Source organism: Engystomops pustulosus, chromosome 6 (genome assembly GCF_040894005.1).
Source record: "Engystomops pustulosus chromosome 6, aEngPut4.maternal, whole genome shotgun sequence".
NCBI classification, from domain to species: domain Eukaryota; kingdom Metazoa; phylum Chordata; class Amphibia; order Anura; family Leptodactylidae; genus Engystomops; species Engystomops pustulosus.
The window spans coordinates 376,851-394,084 of NC_092416.1; the positions used below are offsets into that span (position 1 = coordinate 376,851).

The window sequence follows — 17,234 nt, forward strand, 5'->3', positions numbered from 1 at the left end:
ACTACAGGGGGCTGACAGGCTATAAACTACAGGGACTGGCAGGCTATATTCTACAGGGGGCTGGCAGGCTATATTCTACAGGGGGCTGGCAGGCTATATTCTACAGGGGACTGGCAGGCTATATACTACAGGGGCTGGCAGGCTATATACTACAGGGGCTGGCAGGCTATATACTACAGGGGCTGGCAGGCTATATTCTACAGGGGGTGGCAGAATTTATACTACAGAAGGCTGGAGGGCTATATTCTACGGGGGGCTGGCAGGCTATATACTACAGGGGTCTGGAAGGCTATATACTACAGGGGTCTGGAAGGCTATATACTACAGGGGGCTAGCAGGCTTTATACTACAGGGGGCTAGCAGGCTATATACTACAGGCAGCTATTAGGCTATATACAGAGGCTGGCAGGCTATATACTACAGGAGCTGGCTACTTCCAAAAACATTGTTGGAAGGACCTCCACCAGTTTTCGCCCAGGGGATTGCACCAACCTTAATCCGGCCCTGTCTGTAAGCAGTACTAGACTCCATCAGTGAGGGTGGCCTTACTATTCACCCAGAGAACCATGCGTTGGGACTAGAGGAAGCCAAGTGCTTTGGATATGTTCTCGGCAAATGGGTATTAAAACCACAAATCAAGGTGGAGGCAATAAAGAACTGCCCCAGACCACTCACAACAAAAAAAGTCCGGGATGTCTTGGGATTTCTGGCTATTATCGTAGGTTTGTGCCAGATATTGCCTGTATTGTGGCTCCTATCACTGACCTAATGACAGGAGGATCATCAGGTCAGTGATGATCTACTGGACTCCAGAGGCAGAGAAGACAATCCAAAGGTTAAAGTTATCCCTATGCCAGTAGCCAGCGCTGATACCCCCTGATTTTAGGAAGGACTTCCTGGTGCGGACAGATGCTTTGGATGCAGGTGCAGCGCGGTCCTAGGCTGTAAGTGGTGAGGAGCATCCAGAGATGGATCTGAGCTGGAAACTGTCCCCTAAGCCATTGTGGAAAGGGAGGGCACTGGATGCCCTGAAATATTACTTGATATGCAGAAGGTTTAAGCTGGTAACTGACCCTGCCCCTCTCACTCCTGAGAATGCCACAGGAATTGCCAGAGTTACCAGCTGGAAATTCCTGGGCTACCAGATGGGAATGCCACAGGGAATGCCAGGGTTACCAGATGGGAATGCCACGGGAATGCCAGGGATACCAGATGGGAATGCCACAGGGAATGCCAGTGTTATCAGATGGGAATGGCACAGGGAAAGACAGGGTTCCCAAATGGGAATGCCACAGGGAATGACAGGGTTACCAGATGGGAATGCCACAGGAATTGCCAGGGATACCAGATGGGAATGCCACAGGGAATGCCAGGGTTACCAGATGGGAATGCCACAGGGAATGCCAGGGTTACCAGATGGGAATGCCACGGGAATGCCAGGGATACCAGATGGGAATGCCACAGGGAATGCCAGGGATACCAGATGGGAATGCCACAGGGAATGCCAGGGTTACCAGATGGGAATGCCACGGGAATGCCAGGGATACCAGATGGGAATGCCACAGGGAATGCCAGGGTTACCAGATGGGAATGCCACAGGGAATGCCAGGGTTACCAGATGGGAATGCCACGGGAATGCCAGGGATACCAGATGGGAATGCCACAGGGAATGCCAGTGTTATCAGATGGGAATGGCACAGGGAAAGAGAGGGTTCCCAAATGGGAATGCCACAGGGAATGACAGGGTTACCAGATGGGAGTGCCACAGGAATGCAAGGGATACCAGATGGGAATGCCACAGGGAATGCCAGGGTTACCAGATGGGAATGCCACAGGGAATGCCAGGGTTACCAGATGGGAATGCCACGGGAATGCCAGGGATACCAGATGGGAATGCCACAGGGAATGCCAGGGTTACCAGATGGGAATGCCACAGGGAATGCCAGGGTTACCAGATTGGAATGCCACAGGGAATGCCAGGGTTACTAGATGGGAATGCCACAGGGAATGCCAGGGTTACCAGATGGGAATGGCACAGGGAAAGCCAGGGTTCCCAAATGGGAATGCCACAGGGAATGACAGGGTTACCAGATGGGAATGCCACGGGAATGCCAGGGATACCAGATGGGAATGCCACAGGGAATGCCAGGGATACCAGATGGGAATGCCACAGGGAATGCCAGGGTTACCAGATGGGAATGCCACGGGAATGCCAGGGATACCAGATGGGAATGCCACAGGGAATGCCAGTGTTACCAGATGGGAATACCACAGGGAATGCCAGGGTTACCAGATGGGAATGCCACGGGAATGCCAGGGATACCAGATGGGAATGCCACAGGGAATGCCAGGGTTACCAGATGGGAATGCCACAGGGAATGACAGGGTTACCAGATGGGAATGCCACGGGAATGCCAGGGATACCAGATGGGAATGCCACAGGGAATGCCAGTGTTATCAGATGGGAATGGCACAGGGAAAGAGAGGGTTCCCAAATGGGAATGCCACAGGGAATGACAGGGTTACCAGATGGGAGTGCCACAGGAATGCAAGGGATACCAGATGGGAATGCCACAGGGAATGCCAGGGTTACCAGATGGGAATGCCACAGGGAATGCCAGGGTTACCAGATGGGAATGCCACGGGAATGCCAGGGATACCAGATGGGAATGCCACAGGGAATGCCAGGGTTACCAGATGGGAATGCCACAGGGAATGCCAGGGTTACCAGATGGGAATGCCACGGGAATGCCAGGGATACCAGATGGGAATGCCACAGGGAATGCCAGGGTTACCAGATGGGAATGCCACAGGGAATGCCAGGGTTACCAGATGGGAATGCCACGGGAATGCCAGGGATACCAGATGGGAATGCCACAGGGAATGCCAGGGTTACCAGATGGGAATGCCACAGGGAATGCCAGGGTTACCAGATGGGAATGCCACGGGAATGCCAGGGATACCAGATGGGAATGCCACAGGGAATGCCAGGGTTACCAGATGGGAATGCCACAGGGAATGCCAGGGTTACCAGATTGGAATGCCACAGGGAATGCCAGGGTTACTAGATGGGAATGCCACAGGGAATGCCAGGGTTACCAGATGGGAATGGCACAGGGAAAGACAGGGTTCCCAAATGGGAATGCCACAGGGAATGACAGGGTTACCAGATGGGAATGCCACGGGAATGCCAGGGATACCAGATGGGAATGCCACAGGGAATGCCAGGGATACCAGATGGGAATGCCACAGGGAATGCCAGGGTTACCAGATGGGAATGCCACGGGAATGCCAGGGATACCAGATGGGAATGCCACAGGGAATGCCAGTGTTATCAGATGGGAATGGCACAGGGAAAGAGAGGGTTCCCAAATGGGAATGCCACAGGGAATGACAGGGTTACCAGATGGGAATGCCACGGGAATGCCAGGGATACCAGATGGGAATGCCACAGGGAATGCCAGGGATACCAGATGGGAATGCCACAGGGAATGCCAGGGTTACCAGATGGGAATGCCACGGGAATGCCAGGGATACCAGATGGGAATGCCACAGGGAATGCCAGTGTTATCAGATGGGAATGGCACAGGGAAAGAGAGGGTTCCCAAATGGGAATGCCACAGGGAATGACAGGGTTACCAGATGGGAGTGCCACAGGAATGCAAGGGATACCAGATGGGAATGCCACAGGGAATGCCAGGGTTACCAGATGGGAATGCCACAGGGAATGCCAGGGTTACCAGATGGGAATGCCACAGGGAATGCCAGGGTTACTAGATGGGAATGCCACAGGGAATGCCAGGGTTATCAGATGGGAATGGCACAGGGAAAGCCAGGGTTCCCAAATGGGAATGCCACAGGGAATGCCAGGGTTATCAGATGGGAATGGCACAGGGAAAGCCAGGGTTCCCAAATGGGAATGCCACAGGAATGCCAGGGATACCAGTTGGGAATGCCACAGGGAATGCCAGGGTTACTAAATGGGAATGCCACAGGGAATGACAGGGTTACCAGATGGGAGTGCCACAGGGAATGTCAGGGCTACCAGATGGTTTCTGACCTTACAAAATGTTGTGTTCACTGTAGAGCACAGACCAGGGAAGTTACTGGGAATTGCTGATGCCCTGTCAAAGGTCCACTGCATGGTCACTAATGTGCAGTCCTTCTCTCTGGAGAAGGGGGGGGGGGGTATGTAATCCAATGGCCGTCAGATACTGCAAGGGATATACATCTTACCCTGATGAGGGAGATGAGGGGAATACAGATTGGGGGTCATTTACTAAGGGCCCGATTCGCGTTTTCCCAACGTGTTACCCGAATATTTCCGATTTCCCCTGAATTGCCCCGGGATTTTGGCGCACGCGATCGGATTGTGGCGCATCGGCGCTGGCATGCACGCGACGGAAATCGGGGGGCGTGGCCGAACAAAAACCTGACGGATTCGGAAAAACCGCCGCATTTAAAAAAAAAAATCTGTCGCGGAGCTTGCACTTACCTTCACTCAGCCTGAGCCGGTGAACTCCAGTGCATTCCGATGCTTTTCAGCGCAGCAGCGCCACCTGGTGGACGGCGGAGGAACTACCTTAATGAATCCCGGCCGGACCCGAATCCAGCGCAGAGAACGCACCGCTGGATCGCGAATGGACCGGGTAAGTAAATCTGCCCCATTGTTGGTTTCTCAGCATCAGTCTGTTTTCTGAGCATTGTCTATGTGCCGGCACTAGGCGGGATGTTTCAGGGAATGCCATTCCCATTCCTCTAGTCCGCACCTTGTAGACCGCACCTTGAGGAATACATAGTCTGCTAGAAGAGAAGACCATGGCGGGGCTATGATCCCATTCACTTCTGGGACTCTCTAGCCATTTCCGGAAATCCATATATAAACTTGGGAATGCCAAGGACTTATGGGGAGTTGCTGGAGACGTGAGCAGGGAGTATATACAACCTTGTCTACACCAACACAAGCATTCTAGTTGGTTGGATTTACAAACCTGGATGTATAGTTGTATTTTGATGCAATTAAAGTGCCGAAAACTATAGTTTGGACCTTCCCCTCTAACAGACATATTGGGGCACATGTTATATTGGGGCACATGTTATATTGGGGTACATGTTATATTGGGGTACATGTTATATTGGGGCACATGTTATATTGGGGCACATGTTATATTGGGGCACATGTTATATTGGGGCACATGTTATATTGGGGTACATGTTATATTGGGGCACATGTTATATTGGGGCACATGTTATATTGGGGTACATGTTATATTGGGGTACGTGTTATATTGGGGCACATGTTATATTGGGGCACATGTTATATCGGGGTACATGTTATATTGGGGCACATGTTATATTGGGGCACATGTTATATTGGGGTACATGTTATATTGGGGCACATGTTATATTGGGGCACATGTTATATTGGGGTACATGTTATATTGGGGCACATGTTATATTGGGGCACATGTTATATTGGGGCACATGTTATATTGGGGTACATGTTATATTGGGGCACATGTTATATTGGGGCACATGTTATATTGGGGCACATGTTATATTGGGGCACATGTTATATTGGGGTACATGTTATATTGGGGCACATGTTATATTGGGGCACATGTTATATTGGGGCACATGTTATATTGGGGCACATGTTTGTGGACATATGAGTATTTTATTTTTATTTGTATTCTTTATTTTCTATATGTTTGTGGTCCCACTACTGTGGGGAAATCTTTTTACATTTGTAATTGTGTATGAATCAGCCTTTGCTCAGACTTGCCCTGACGCCATAAGTATTGCGGTGTGTTTATCCTCATCCGTTATACTAGAGACCCCGGTATTCCTTCTGCACACTTCCTATCGGCTCATTGCGGATGCGCCTTCCATCATTTTTAATTGATTTTACATACAGTTCAGAGAATTGCTGCATGCAGCATCTCTCCAAGGACTATTGTGGTGGGAAACATTGCGGGGGAGGAGGACAGAACATTGCGGAGGAGGACAGAACATTACGGAGGAGGACAGGACATTGCGGAGGAGGAGGACAGGACATTGCGGAGGAGGAGGACAGAACATTGCGGAGGAGGACAGAACATTGCGGAGGAGGAGGACAGAACATTGCGGAGGAGGACAGGACATTGCGGAGGAGGACAGGACATTGCGGAGGAGGACAGAACATTGCGGAGGAGGACAGGACATTGCGGAGGAGGACAGGACATTGCGGGGGAGGAGGACAGAACATTGCGGAGGAGGACAGAACATTGCGGAGGAGGACAGAACATTGCGGAGGAGGAGGACAGAACATTGCGGAGGAGGAGGACAGAACATTGCGGAGGAGGAGGACAGAACATTGCGGAGGAGGACAGGACATTGCGGAGGAGGACAGGACATTGCGGAGGAGGACAGAACATTGCGGAGGAGTACAGAACATTGCGGAGGAGGACAGAACATTGCGGAGGAGGACAGGACATTGCGGAGGAGGACAGGACATTGCGGGGGAGGAGGACAGAACATTGCGGAGGAGGACAGAACATTGCGGAGGAGGACAGGACATTGCGGAGGAGGACAGAACATTGCGGAGGAGTACAGAACATTGCGGAGGAGGACAGAACATTGCGGAGGAGGACAGGACATTGCGGGGGAGGAGGACAGAACATTGCGGAGGAGGACAGAACATTGCGGAGGAGGACAGGACATTGCAGAGGAGGACAGAACATTGCGGAGGAGGAAAGGACATTGCGGAGGAGGAGGACAGAACATTGCGGAGGAGGACAGGACATTGCGGAGGAGGAGGACAGAACATTGCGGAGGAGGACAGGACATTGCGGAGGAGGACAGAACATTGCAGAGGAGGACAGAACATTGCGGAGGAGGACAGAACATTGCGGAGGAGGACAGAACATTGCGAAGGAGGACATAACATTACAGAGGAGGACAGAACATTACAGAGGAGGACAGAACATTGCGGGGAGGACAGAACATTGCGGAGGAGGACAGAACATTGCGGAGGAGGACAGGACATTGCGGAGGAGGACAGAACATTGCGGAGGAGGACAGGACATTGCGGAGGAGGACAGAACATTGCGGGGGGGACATAACATTGCGGAGGAGGACAGCACATTGCGGAGGAGGACAGGACATTGCGGAGGAGGAGGACAGAACATTGCGGAGGAGGACAGGACATTGCGGAGGAGGACAGAACATTGCGGAGGAGGACAGAACATTGCAGGGAGGACAAAACATTGCGGAGGAGGAGGACATAACATTGCGGGGGAGGAGGACAGAACATTGCGGAGGAGGACAGAACATTGCGGAGGAGGACAGGACATTGCAGAGGAGGACAGAACATTGCGGAGGAGGAAAGGACATTGCGGAGGAGGAGGACAGAACATTGCGGAGGAGGACAGGACATTGCGGAGGAGGAAAGGACATTGCGGAGGAGGAGGACAGAACATTGCGGAGGAGGACAGGACATTGCGGAGGAGGAGGACAGAACATTGCGGAGGAGGACAGGACATTGCGGAGGAGGACAGAACATTGCAGAGGAGGACAGAACATTGCGGAGGAGGACAGAACATTGCGGAGGAGGACAGAACATTGCGAAGGAGGACATAACATTACAGAGGAGGACAGAACATTACAGAGGAGGACAGAACATTGCGGGGAGGACAGAACATTGCGGAGGAGGACAGAACATTGCGGAGGAGGACAGGACATTGCGGAGGAGGACAGAACATTGCGGAGGAGGACAGGACATTGCGGAGGAGGACAGAACATTGCGGGGGGGACATAACATTGCGGAGGAGGACAGCACATTGCGGAGGAGGACAGGACATTGCGGAGGAGGAGGACAGAACATTGCGGAGGAGGACAGGACATTGCGGAGGAGGACAGAACATTGCGGAGGAGGACAGGACATTGCGGAGGAGGACAGAACATTGCGGGGGGGACATAACATTGCGGAGGAGGACAGCACATTGCGGAGGAGGACAGGACATTGCGGAGGAGGAGGACAGAACATTGCGGAGGAGGACAGAACATTGCGGAGGAGTACAGAACATTGCGGAGGAGGACAGAACATTACAGAGGAGGACAGAACATTGCGGAGGAGGACAGAACATTACGGAGAAGGACAGAACATTGCGGAGGAGGAGGACAGAACATTGCGGAGGAGGACAGGACATTGCGGGGGAGGAGGACAGAACATTGCGGGGGAGGAGGACAGAACATTGTGGAGGAGGACAGAACATTGCGGGGGAGGAGGACAAAACATTGCGGAGGAGGACAGAACATTGCGGAGGAGGACAGAACATTGCGGAGGAGGACAGAACATTGCGGGTAGGACAGAACATTGCGGAGGAGGACAGGACATTGCGGGGAGGACAGAACATTGCGGAGGAGGACAGAACATTGCGGAGGAGGACAGGACATTGCGGGGGAGGACAGAACATTGCGGAGGAGGACAGAACATTACAGAGGAGGACAGAACATTACAGAGGAGGACAGAACATTGCGGGGAGGACAGAACATTGCGGAGGAGGACAGAACATTACAGAGGAGGACAGAACATTGCGGAGGAGGACAGAACATTGCGGAGGATGACAGAACATTGCGGAGGAGGACAGAACATTGCGGAGGAGGACAGAACATTGCGGGGGAGGAGGACAAAACATTGCGGAGGAGGACAGAACATTGCGGGGGAGGAGGACAGAACATTGTGGAGGAGGACAAAACATTGCGGGGGAGGAGGACAGAACATTGTGGAGGAGGACAGAACATTGCGGGGGAGGAGGACAAAACATTGCTGGGTGGACAAAACATTGCGGAGGAGTACAGGACATTGCTGGGGAGGAGGACAGAACATTGCGGGGAGGACAGAACATTGTGGAGGAGGACAGAACATTGCGGAGGAGGACAGGACATTGCGGGGGAGGAGGACAGAACATTGCGGAGGAGGACAGAACATTGCGGAGGAGGACAGAACATTGCGGAGGAGGACAGAACATTGCGGAGGAGGACAGAACTTTGCAGGGAGGACATAACATTGCAGAGGAGGACAGCACATTGCGGAGGAGGACAGAACATTGCAGGGAGGACATAACATTGCGGAGGAGGACAGCACATTGCGGAGGAGGACAGGACATTGCGGGGGAGGAGGACAGAACATTACAGAGGAGGATAGAACATTGTGGAGGAGGACAGAACATTACGGAGGAGGACAGAACATTGCGGAGGAGGAGGACAGAACATTGCGGAGGAGGACAGGACATTGCGGGGGAGGAGGAAAGAACATTGTGGAGGAGGACAGAACATTGCGGGTAGGACAGAACATTGTGGAGGAGGACAGGACATTGCGGGGGAGGAGGACAGAACATTACAGAGGAGGACAGAACATTGCGGGGAGGACAGAACATTGCGGAGGAGGACAGAACAATGCGGAGGAGGACAGAACATTGCGGAGGAGGACAGAACATTGCGGAGGAGGACAGAACATTGCGGGGGAGGAGGACAGAACATTGTGGAGGAGGACAGAACATTGCGGGGGAGGAGGACAAAACATTGCGGAGGAGGACAGAACATTGCGGGGGAGGAGTACAGAACATTGTGGAGGAGGACAGAACATTGCGGGGGAGGAGGACAGGACATTGCGGGGGAGGAGGACAGAACATTACGGAGGAGGACAGAACATTGCGGGGGAGGAGGACAAAACATTGCGGGGAGGACAGAACATTGCGGAGGAGGAGGACAGAACATTGCGGAGGAGGACAGAACATTGCGGAGGAGGACAGAACATTGCGGAGGAGGACAGAACATTGCAGGGAGGACATAACATTGCGGAGGAGGACAGCACATTGCGGAGGAGGACAGGACATTGCGGGGGAGGAGGACAGAACATTACAGAGGAGGACAGAACATTGTGGAGGAGGACAGAACATTGCAGGGAGGACAGAACATTACGGAGGAGGACAGAACATTGCGGAGGAGGAGGACAGAACATTGTGGAGGAGGACAGAACATTGCGGGGGAGGAGGACAGAACATTGCGGAGGAGGACAGGACATTGCGGAGGAGGACAGAACATTGCAGGGAGGACATAACATTGCGGAGGAGGACAGCACATTGCGGAGGAGGACAGGACATTGCGGGGGAGGAGGACAGAACATTACAGAGGAGGACAGAACATTGTGGAGGAGGACAGAACATTGCAGGGAGGACAGAACATTACGGAGGAGGACAGAACATTGCGGAGGAGGAGGACAGAACATTGCGGAGGAGGACAGGACATTGCGGGGGAGGAGGACAGAACATTACGGAGGAGGACAGAACATTGCGAGGAGGACAGAACATTGCGGAGGAGGACAGCACATTGCGGAGGAGGACAGAACATTGCGGAGGAGGACAGCATATTGCGGAGGAGGACAGGACATTGCGGGGGAGGAGGACAGAACATTGCGGGGGAGGAGGACAAAACATTGTGGAGGAGGACAGAACATTGCGGGGGAGGAGGACAGAACATTGCGGTTAGGACAGAACATTGCGGAGGAGGACAGGACATTGCGGGGGAGGAGGACAGAACATTACGGAGGAGGACAGAACATTGCGGGGAGGACAGAACATTGCAGAGGAGGACAGAACATTGCGGAGGAGGACAGAACATTACGGAGGAGGACAGAACATTGCGAGGAGGACAGAACATAGCGGAGGAGGAGGACAGAACATTGCGGAGGAGGACAGAACATTGCGGAGGAGGACAGAACATTGCGGAGGAGGACAGGACATTGCGGGGAGGACAGAACATTGCGGAGGAGGACAGAACATTGCGGAGGAGAACAGAACATTGCGAAGGAGGACATAACATTACAGAGGAGGACAGAACATTACGGAGGAGGACAGAACATTGCGGGGAGGACAGAACATTGCGGAGGAGGACAGAACATTGCGGAGGAGGACAGAACATTACGGAGGAGGACAGAACATTGCGAGGAGGACAGAACATAGCGGAGGAGGAGGACAGAACATTGCGGAGGAGGACAGAACATTGCGGAGGAGGACAGAACATTGCGGAGGAGGACAGGACATTGCGGGGAGGACAGAACATTGCGGAGGAGGACAGAACATTGCGGAGGAGAACAGAACATTGCGGAGGAGGACAGAACATTGCGGGGAGGACAGAACATTGCGGAGGAGGACAGAACATTGCGGGGCAGGAGGACAGAACATTGCGGGGGAGGAGGACAGAACATTGCGGGGAGGACAGAACATTGCGAAGGAGGACAGAACATTGCGGGGAGGATAGAACATTGCGGAGGAGGACAGAACATTGTGGAGGAGGAGGACAGAACATTGCGGAGGAGGACAGGACATTGCGGAGGAGGAGGACAGAACATTACAGAGGAGGACAGAACATTACGGAGGAGGACAGAACATTGCAGGGAGGACAGAACATTGCGGAGGAGGACAGAACATTGCGGAGGAGGACAGAACATTGCGGAGGAGGAGGACAGAACATTGCGGGGAGGACAGAACATTGCGGAGGAGGACAGAACATTGTGGAGGAGGACAGGACATTGCGGGGGAGGAGGAGAGAACTTTGCGGGGGAGGAGGACAGAACATTGTGGAGGAGGACAGAACATTGCGGAGGAGGACAGGACATTGTGGAGGAGGACAGGACATTGCGGGGGAGGAGGAGAGAACTTTGCGGGGGAGGAGGACAGAACATTGTGGAGGAGGACAGAACATTGCGGAGGAGGAGGACATAACATTGCGGAGGAGGACAGGACATTGCGGAGGAGGACAGAATATTGCGGAGGAGGACAGGACATCTACTATCTATCTATCTATCTATCTATCTATCTATCTATCTATCTATCTATCTTAATGGGAAATTCACAGACTGTGAGAGTGATTTAAGGAATAGTAAGGCAGGCATGAGATTCTATACAATGTATAATGATGTATATAGAGTGTATAATGATTTATATGTACAGAAACCCGGTATCCCAGAATTTATATTTAAAAGAGGTCTCAGCCTCTGGAAGGTTCCAGGCAGCTAGCCATGAACAGACCGCATTACCTCGGATGGTTACACATAAAGTACATTACAATAAACAAAACCCATTGGGCAGATATATCATCGTGTCTGCACGCGTCTTTTGTGTATGTTTGCACTAAAAAGAAGATATTGGATCACATTTACTTACCCGGTCCAGTCGCGATCCAGCGGCGGGTTCTCCGACGCTGATTCGAGTTCTGCCGGGATTCAATAAGGTCCGTGCACCGATATTCACCATGTTTCGCTGCTGCGCCGAGGTCCGCCGAAGTTCACCTGCTTTTTTCTAGTGTATGTGAGTGCTTGATCTTGCGACACAAATGGCTTTTTAAATTCCGCGTTTTTTCCGAATCCTTCGGGTTGTCCGGTGGCCACGCCCCCCGATTTCTGTCACGCGAAAGTCGGCGCGATTGCTCCAAAAATCGATTGCGTGCGCCACAATCCGGTGAAATACAGCGCAAAGCGGAAATATTCGGGAAAAACCCGACGGATTCGCGGCTGCGGATCCTTGGTAAATGTGCCCCATTTTGTCCTCCCACATGTATCTATGAAGTCTGCACTTTGTCTGACACTTTAGAAGGATCGTGCTGGTGCTTGGTCGGAGTTTACATAACATTTCTGTTAAAAGACCGACACAATAAAGGTGGACGCTGTAAAATGAAAGCGACCGAAACTGTGCCCACACTTACCTGAGCAGCACCGATTGCAACAGATAATTGCACACTGGAGGAGAGCCACCGTTCTCATATAGTTGGGCCATTAACTGTTTAAGAGCAGAATGAAATCCATAAAGTATTCAGATTCCCTTTACATCTTTTACTCTTTGTTTCATTGCAGCCAATAGCTGAGTTATTTTTTCTAAATAATTCTGCTAATATATTAACCAAGAAAACCTTAAATATTCCCCGGTGATAAGTATTCAGCCCCCGGTGATAAGTATTCAGCCCCCGGTGATGAGTATTCAGCCCCCGGTGATGAGTATTCAGCCCCCGGTGATAAGTATTCAGCCCCCGGTAATAAGTATTCAGCCCCCGGTGATAAGTATTCAGCCCCCGGTGATGAGTATTCAGCCCCCGGTGATGAGTATTCAGCCCCCGGTGATAAGTATTCAGCCCCCGGTGATAAGTATTCAGCCCCCGGTGATAAGTATTCATCCCCTGGTGATGAGTATTCAGCCCCCGGTGATAAGTATTCAGCCCCTGGTGATAAGTATTCGGCCCCCGGTGATAAGTATTCAGCCCCCGGTGATAAGTATTCAGCCCCCGGTGATAAGTATTCGGCCCCCGGTGATAAGTATTCAGCCCCTGGTGATAAGTATTCAGCCCCAGGTGATGAGTATTCAGCCCCAGGTGATAAGTATTCGGCCCTTGGTGATGAGTATTCAGCCCCCGGTGATAAGTATTCAGCCCCAGGTGATGAGTATTCAGCCCCCGGTGATAAGTATTCATCCCCTGGTGATGAGTATTCAGCCCCCGGTGATAAGTATTCAGCACCTGGTGATAAGTATTCAGCACCTGGTGATAAGTATTCAGCCCCAGGTGATAAGTATTCAGCCCCCGGTGATAAGTATTCAGCCCCCGGTGATAAGTATTCAGCCCCTGGTGATGAGTATTCAGCCCCCGGTGATAAGTATTCAGCCCCCGGTGATAAGTATTCAGCACCTGGTGATAAGTATTCAGCCCCCGGTGATAAGTATTCAGCCCCCGGTGATGAGTATTCGGCCCCCGGTGATAAGTATTCGGCCCCTGGTGATGAGTATTCGGCCCCTGGTGATAAGTATTCAGCCCCTGGTGATAAGTATTCAGCCCCTGGTGATAAGTATTCAGCTCCCGGTGATAAGTATTCAGCCCCCGGTGATGAGTATTCAGCCCCAGGTGATAAGTATTCGGCCCTTGGTGATGAGTATTCAGCCCCCGGTGATAAGTATTCAGCCCCAGGTGATGAGTATTCAGCCCCCGGTGATAAGTATTCATCCCCTGGTGATGAGTATTCGGCCCCCGGTGATAAGTATTCAGCCCCCGGTGATGAGTATGCGGCCCCCGGTGATAAGTATTCATCCCCTGGTGATGAGTATTCAGCCCCCGGTGATAAGTATTCAGCCCCCGGTGATGAGTATTCAGCCCCCGGTGATAAGTATTCAGCCCCTGGTGATAAGTATTCAGCACCTGGTGATAAGTATTCAGCACCTGGTGATAAGTATTCGGCCCCTGGTGATGAGTATTCATCCCCTGGTGATAAGTATTCAGCCCCCGGTGATAAGTATTCAGCTCCCAGTGATAAGTATTCAGCCCCTGGTGATAAGTATTCAGCCCCCGGTGATAAGTATTCAGCCCCCGGTGATAAGTATTCAGCCCCCGGTGATAAGTATTCAGCCCCCGGTGATAAGTATTCATCCCCTGGTGATAAGTATTCGGCCCCTGGTGATAAGTATTCATCCCCTGGTGATAAGTATTCGGCCCCTGGTGATGAGTATTCGGCCCCTGGTGATAAGTATTCAGCCCCTGGTGATAAGTATTCAGCCCCTGGTGATAAGTATTCAGCTCCCGGTGATAAGTATTCAGCCCCCGGTGATGAGTATTCAGCCCCAGGTGATAAGTATTCGGCCCTTGGTGATGAGTATTCAGCCCCCGGTGATAAGTATTCAGCCCCAGGTGATGAGTATTCAGCCCCCGGTGATAAGTATTCATCCCCTGGTGATGAGTATTCGGCCCCCGGTGATAAGTATTCAGCCCCCGGTGATGAGTATGCGGCCCCCGGTGATAAGTATTCATCCCCTGGTGATGAGTATTCAGCCCCCGGTGATAAGTATTCAGCCCCCGGTGATGAGTATTCAGCCCCCGGTGATAAGTATTCAGCCCCTGGTGATAAGTATTCAGCACCTGGTGATAAGTATTCAGCACCTGGTGATAAGTATTCAGCCCCCGGTGATAAGTATTCAGCCCCCGGTGATAAGTATTCAGCCCCCGGTGATAAGTATTCGGCCCCCGGTGATAAGTATTCAGCACCTGGTGATAAGTATTCAGCCCCAGGTGATGAGTATTCGGCCCCTGGTGATAAGTATTCGGCCCCCGGTGATAAGTATTCGGCCCCTGGTGATAAGTATTCAGCCCCAGGTGATAAGTATTCGGCCCCTGGTGATAAGTATTCAGCCCCCGGTGATAAGTATTCAGCCCCTGGTGATAAGTATTCAGCCCCCGGTGATAAGTATTCAGCCCCTGGTGATAAGTATTCAGCCCCCGGTGATAAGTATTCATCCCCTGGTGATAAGTATTCAGCCCCTGGTGATGAGTATTCGGCCCCTGGTGATAAGTATTCAGCCCCCGGTGATAAGTATTCAGCCCCTGGTGATAAGTATTCGGCCCCCGGTGATAAGTATTCAGCCCCCGGTGATAAGTATTCAGCCCCTGGTGATAAGTATTCAGCCCCTGGTGATAAGTATTCAGCCCCCGGTGATGAGTATTCAGCCCCCGGTGATGAGTATTCAACCCCCGGTGATAAGTATTCAGCCCCTGGTGATAAGTATTCAGCCCCTGGTGATAAGTATTCGGCCCCCGGTGATAAGTATTCAGCCCCCGGTGATAAGTATTCAGCCCCTGGTGATAAGTATTCGGCCCCCGGTGATAAGTATTCAGCCCCCGGTGATGAGTATTCAGCCCCCAGTGATATGTATTCAGCCCCAGGTGATGAGTATTCGGCTCCCGGTGATGAGTATTCAGCCCCCGGTGATAAGTATTCGGCCCCCGGTGATGAGTATTCATCCCCTGGTGATAAGTATTCAGCTCCCAGTGATAAGTATTCAGCCCCTGGTGATGAGTATTCGGCCCCTGGTGATGAGTATTCGGCCCCTGGTGATGGGTATTCGGCCCCTGGTGATGAGTATTCGGCCCCCGGTGATGAGTATTCATCCCCTGGTGATAAGTATTCAGCCCCCAGTGATAAGTATTCAGCCCCCGGTGATAAGTATTCAGCCCCTGGTGATAAGTATTCGGCCCCCGGTGATAAGTATTCATCCCCTGGTGATAAGTATTCAGCCCCTGGTGATAAGTATTCAGCCCCCGGTGATAAGTATTCAGCCCCTGGTGATAAGTATTCGGCCCCCGGTGATAAGTATTCAGCCCCCGGTGATAAGTATTCAGCCCCTGGTGATAAGTATTCAGCCCCTGGTGATGAGTATTCGGCCCCTGGTGATGAGTATTCGGCCCCTGGTGATGAGTATTCGACCCCCGGTGATGAGTATTCATCCTCTGGTGATAAGTATTCAGCCCCCGGTGATAAGTATTCAGCCCCCGGTGATAAGTATTCAGCCCCCGGTGATAAGTGTTCGGCCCCCAGTGATAAGTATTTGGCCCCCAGTGATGAATATTCAGCTCCCGGTGATAAGTATTCAGCCCCCGGTGATAAGTATTCGGCCCCCGGTGATAAGTATTCATCCCCAGGTGATAAGTATTCGGCCCCCGGTGATAAGTATTCGGCCCCCGGTGATGAGTATTCGGCCCCTGGTGATAAGTAATCGGCCCCAGGTGATAAGTATTCATCCCCTGGTGATAAGTATTCGGCCCCCGGTGATAAGTATTCGCCCCCCAGTGATGAGTATTAGGCCCACGGTGATAAGTATTTGGCCCCAGTGATGAGTATTCGGCCCCCGGTGATAATTATTCGGTCCCCGGTGATAAGTATTTCGGCCCCCAGTGATGAGTATTCAGCCCCTGGTGATGAGTATTCGGCCCCTTTGCTCAGTGTTGAGTAGAAGCAGCTTTGGAGCTGGTGCAGCCCGGGGTCTTCTTGGGAAGATGCTACAAGTTCCTCACCCCTGGATTTAGGGATCCTCTTTGTCCTCCATGCAGATCCTCTCCAGTTCCGTCAGGTTGGATGGTGAGAGTTGGTGGAGACATTTTCCAGTCTCTCCAGAGATGCTCCATTGGGTTTAGGTCCAGGCTCTGGCTAGGCCGGTCAGGAATGGTCACAGAGATGTTCTGAAGCCTCTGCTGTGTTATTTTAGCTGTGGGCCTAGGGTAGTTGTCTTGTTAAAAGGCTCAGCCCGTCTGAGGTCCAGAGCATCTGGAAGAGGTTCTCATCCTTGAGTCTACAGAAATTCTTTTGTAACCTTGGCCAGCTATGCCTTGCCACAATTCTGTCTCTGAGCTCCTTGGGCAGTTCTTTAGACCTCACAATTTTCACT

At 52.1% G+C, this 17,234-nt stretch overlaps 1 protein-coding gene across 1 annotated transcript in view; it reads right to left on the reverse strand.

Annotated features, from left to right (window-relative positions):
- LOC140065246 (hemicentin-1-like) overlaps positions 1–17,234 on the reverse strand; it is a 53,571-nt gene that overhangs the window by 33,892 nt on the left and 2,445 nt on the right. The window lies entirely within an intron of this gene.